The following is a 6200-nucleotide window of genomic DNA, read 5'->3' as shown; positions in this document are numbered from 1 at the left end:
ACAACGACAGCAATAATAATGTTTGCATATCATAAGTTTTTAGAAAGTGTCTTGGGCAGATATACATTTCTATATGTCTCTGTGTGTGTTTGTGTGGATATATATGTGTGTGCGTGTGTGTGTACATAAATATATTTATATATATGTATGTAGGCGCAGGAGTGGCTGTGTGGTAAGTAGCTTGCTTACCAACCACATGGTTCCGGGTTCAGTCTCACTGCATGGCACCTTGGAGAACTGTCTTCTACTATAGCCTCGGGCCGACCAAAGCCTTGTGAGTAGATTTGGTAGGCGGAAACTGAAAGAAGCCCATCGTATATATGTATATGTATATATATGTGTGTGCATGTATGTTTGTGTGTCTGTGTTTGTCCCCCTAACATTGCTTGACAACCGATGCTGATATGTTTATGTCCCTGTTACTTAGCGGTTCAGCAAAAAAGAGACTGATAGAATAAGTACTAGGCTTACAAAGAATAAGTCCCAGGGTCGAGTTGCTCGACTAAAGGCGGTGCTCCAGCATGGCCACAATCAAAATGACTGAAACAAATAAAAGTGTAAAGAGTAAGAGTATATATATATATATATATATATATATATATATATACATATGGCTTTCAATTTACAAGTAAGGGACATAAAGGTATTCACCATATAAAAAGGGGAAAGGCTCACTTGCGGTGAGTAAACAACCATGGAATAGTACCTGGAAAGTTTACCTTCGAGGCACAAGTTTGGTCAAGGTTGTTTATGGAAGATCAGCAGTCGCCCATGCATACCGGCCTCCCCTATCCATGTCACTGATGTTATCCATGGGAAGGGCAAAGGTCATTACAGCTCGGCACCAGTGATGTCACAACTCATTTCTACAGGTGAGTGAACTGGAGCGACGTGAAATAAAGTGTCTCGCTCAAGAACACAACACATAGCCAGATCCAGGAATTGAAATCATAACCTCATTATTGTGAGCTCAACTCTCTAAACACTGAACCATGCAACTTCACGTTCAGCATATTAAGTCGATATATATAAATTTATTCAAAGCTGTGGATATTTATATATATATATATATATATATATATATATAACATAAGGGACTAAAGCCATCTGAATATGGCTAGGGACAGGGCAGGTTGGTGGGGGTGTTACTGTTGCATTTAGCCCCAGGCGAACATCAACGTCGCCAGATAGGCTTGACACCATCACGGCGTCCTCTATCCTGCAAAGGGAGATAATTCCCCGATGAAGCGGAAACCACACACGGACCTAGGTTTCAAGGTGTTTGCCTATTATCAACGTGTGGTAGGCACCGCTTCCTCGACGAAAAACTCACTCTGCAGGATATTTATATATAGATTTTCAAGCAAAATACATTTGCTGATTTCGAAAATCTGTTCGACAGCAATAATAATTCTCTAAATGAGATATAGACAGTAACTGCTCCATAACATAAGGGACTAAAGCCATCTGAATATGGCTAGGGACAGGGCAGGGTGGTGGGGGTGTTACTGTTGCATTTAGCCCCAGGCGAACATCAACGTCGCCTTGCTTGAAAATCTATATATAAATATCCTGCAGAGTGAGTTTTTCGTCGAGGAAGCGGTGCCTACCACACGTTGATAATAGGCAAACACCTTGAAACCTAGGTCCGTGTGTGGTTTCCGCTTCATCGGGGAATTATCTCCCTTTGCAGGATAGAGGACGCCGTGATGGTGTCAAGCCTATCTGGCGACGTTGATGTTCGCCTGGGGCTAAATGCAACAGTAACACCCCCACCACCCTGCCTTGTCCCTAGCCATATTCAGATGGCTTTAGTCCCTTATGTTATGGAGCAGTTACTGTCTATATCTCATTTAGAGAATTATTATTGCTATATATATATATATATATATATATATATATATATATATATATATATATATATATATATATATATATATATATATATATATATATATATATATATATATATATATATATATATATATATATATATATATATATATATATATATATATATATATATATATATATATATATATATATATATATATATATATATATATATATATATATACATATATATATATATATATATACATATATATATACATACATATACATATATATATATACATATATACATATATATAAAAAATAGAAAAGACTGAAAAAACTACAGAAGGCTTGTGTTATAAGGTTAAAGAATATATTTAAGTCGTTATGTTAGAAAAATGTTATAAAATTTTGTGTATAGTAAAATAGTTTTTGGAGAAATAAGCGGTTTCATATAATCTTTTCAAATTTCTCAAATTTCTTTACCTACATCGTGTCATGTCTTCGATATGAAATGAAGAGTTCCAGGCAGGGGAAAGTAATCAGGGATTTCTTCCGGTATAAGGTAGATAATTGCTTTATATTTTTTTATTTTTTTCAATGAGATGAGTTTCCTTGTATAAAAATGTTAGAATGGTTAAGTTTTGGTTTATATTTTTCAATGAAGAATGTTTCCTTGTTTAATCTAATTTGTGTTGGTGTTCCAATAGCACATTGAAAAAATGGAAAGATTAGAAATTGTGGTAGTAGTTGCTTTGCATATTTCTCAATATGTTCACTAAAGGGTATCGTTCTGTATTCTGGGAATGCAATCTTTTGTTGATGGAGAGTGCATCTGCATCTGAGCAATAATCTTGTGGACCCTATGTAGTTTTGGTGGAAGCCCAAACATCTTATGACATAAATTATGTTTTCTGAATCACAAGTAAAATTAGATTTGATCTTGAATTTCTGTCCCTCTTTGAAGACGAATTCTGATCCTTCTAGGTTTGGGCATGTTGCGCAGTTTGGTCTACCACATTTTTACTTTTGCATCCGTAATTTCAGAAAATAATTTTGCCTGTGTGAGGATCTTTTAGTGATTTCGGTTGTTTGTAGCTTTTAATGATTTTATGTATGTTTAGAATTTCCTTTAATTTGGGGTCCTTATGAAGTATTGGTAAATTCTGGGTGATGATGGTGAAGACTTCTTTGTTTCTGGGGTTGTATGTTGATATGTAAGGCAGTATTTTTGGGGAAGGTGTGTTGCTGTGTTGAACTTTTCTTAAAGTTTCTATGTCGATTTCTGTTGCACGTCTGATTCCATCTTCTATGAGTTGAACTGGGTAGTGTCTGGCAATTAGGGTGTTTTTGAGTTCTTGTAGTCTAAAGTTCCTGGTATTTTGTTCTGACACCATTGTGCATATCCTTCTTGCAAGGTTGAAAGGGATGTTTGTTTTAGGGTGTCTTGGGTGGCATGAAACAAAAAGCCCACAGACAATCACACATACACATGAATGTACACACATGCAAACACTCACACATGCATTCACATATGCACACACACAAAGACACACAAATTCACAAACACAAAAAATGCACAAGTACACACACAAACACATACACATGTACACACATGTACATGCAAATAAACCCACATGCACAAACACAAATGCACACAAACACACATGCATACACACACATGCAAATACACACAAATATACTCACACACACATACGTACAAGTACACACAAACACTCATGCACACACATACACAATCACATGTACACAAGCAAACACACACAAACACACACACACACGCACATCTTAACAAAGGAAAAAAGAACAGCACACACTGGATTACAGAGCTTCTGCTTTCCTTAAGCATTGGAATCAAGAACCGGAATTGGCGATCACAAGTGACCATGGGCTAAACAACAAGAACACCATCATCAACAACAACAATCATATTGGTGGTCCCTCGTTGACTCATCAATATTGATCTCGTTTGACTAATCACAAGACCAATTTTGGTGCTTGATTGATTGAACGTCTATCAGTTCCTGTGGGATAAAAGGAAGTTAACTTTGGTAAGAATTCAAGATTGGAACTGCACAATAGACAACAATATACAAGAACTTAATGTTTTAATATCTCAGATATAGCATTGACTGCGCTTTATGTTAGCAATCTAAATACCATTTGCATGTATATGTGTGTGTGTGTGTGTGTGTGTGTATTGATGGATGTATATATTTGTGTGTGTATGTGTACATGCATGAGTGCATAAGTGTTTGTATGTTTATGCATACATGTGTGTGTATGTATATGCATATATGTGTGAATATGTATATATATATATATATATAGATAGATAGATATGATAGATAGATATGTATATACATCTGTAAATATATGTGTGTATATGTGTGTGTATGTGCATATATTTATATATTATATATATATATATATATATATATATATATATATATAACAATAATCTATATATGCAGAGAAATATATCTACTTATATATATATTGATATATATATACATATATGTATACACATAATATATGCACACACACACATATACACACAAGGACACACATAAGTATCATATATGTGTGTATGTATGTATGTTTATGTGTGTGTGTGTGTGCGAGTGTGTGTGTGTGTGTGTGTGTGTGTGTGTGTGTGTTTGTGTAAAACATCATCATTTCAAATGTCCGGGCAAGCATGGTAAAGTTATGTAAAAACAATGATGGTACACACACACACACACGCTTGCATGCATGCACACACACACACACACACTCATGTCTAAATGTATACAACATGATATTTTTCCTCCATAGAGATTAATCAAATGTTTAATTTTGCGTACATCACAAGCTCTCAGTTTCTAAACCAAAAATTCAGATCAAAAAGGGAAAGGGCGATAACTTCAGCTTCAAAATCTATAGTACAATATAAAATATTGATTATCGATCATGTGGAACTATGTAACTTTTATTAATAGAAAGCTAGAAAGGCTAGACTTGTATAAATTCCAATTCTAATATATTTTTATCACAAGATGGTTTTGAAACTTCCAGGAATATTTCAAATACATGCTTCAATTACAAACCTTATTTAATGCATTTGGTGCCTGATTGAACTATTGGAAAATATAAAGTCATCATCACCATTTAACATCTGTTTTTCATGCTGGCATGGGTTAGACGGTTTGAGTGGTACTGGTGAGCCAGGGTGTTGCGCCAGGTTCCAGTCTGATTTGGCATGGTTTCAACACCCGGGTGCCCTTCTTAATGTCAACCACTCGAAGAGTGTAATGGGTGCTTTTCACATGCCACTGGTATAGGTGCCAGTTAAGTGACATTGGCATTGGTTACAACAATGCCTTCACTTGACTCGATGAGTCTTCTGAGGCATAGCATATCACAAAAGGTCTCTGTCACTTACCACCTCTGTGAAGCCCAATTTTCAAAGGGTGCTTTTTACACATCACCAACATGGGTGCCTCTTGTGTGACACCAGCATCAGTCACAATTATGGTTTCACTTAGCTTGATGGGTCTTTTCAATCACGGCATATCACCAAAGGTCTCAGTCACTAGTCATTGCCTCTGTGAGGCCCAACTTTTGAAGATCATGCTTCACCACCTCATCTCATGTCTTCCTGGGTCTACCTCTTCCACAGGTTCCCTCCACAGTTAGGCACATTTTTCGTGCCAAAATATTTGCAATGCTACTTTCTAGAAATTATAACTTTATTCCAGTATCCATCTAATAATGATGATTCCAGCATCTTTTCATATTTTTGGGGTGTTGCTGAAGAAAGAGAAAACTGAATACGAAAACTGATTTTAATTTACTTCCATGAATCAGGAATAACCACAGAAATATATCCCTAATATCCACCAATTCCATTTCTTCATAATTCTCAGAAAAATGGAAATTTTTAATGAAATTTTCTACAGATATCTTTCAAATAGTTTAGATTATGATTATATTAAGTGGAGGCACAATGGCCCAGTGGTTAGGGCAGCAGACTCATGGTCAGAGGATCGCAGTTTCTATTCCCAGACCGGGCGTTGTGTGTGTTTATTGAGCAAAATCCCCTAAAAGCTCCACGAGGCTCTGGCAGGGGGTGGTGGCGACCCCTGTTGTACTCTTTCGCCCCAACTTTCTCTCACTCTCTCTTCTTGTTTCTTGAGTAACGCTGCAATGGACTGGCATCTCGTCTAGCTGGAGGGAACACATACACCACAGAAACCAGGAAACTGGGCCCATGAGCCTGGCTAGGCTTGAAAAGGGTGGAAAAAAAAATTATTATATTAGAGAAAAATAGGGAGGGGTACATTTCATGAATCACAACTTGATTT

The sequence above is a fragment of the Octopus sinensis genome, linkage group LG28 (assembly GCF_006345805.1).
Source record: "Octopus sinensis linkage group LG28, ASM634580v1, whole genome shotgun sequence".
NCBI classification, from domain to species: Eukaryota; Metazoa; Mollusca; class Cephalopoda; order Octopoda; family Octopodidae; genus Octopus; species Octopus sinensis.
Note: the sequence above shows the minus strand (reverse complement) of the source record.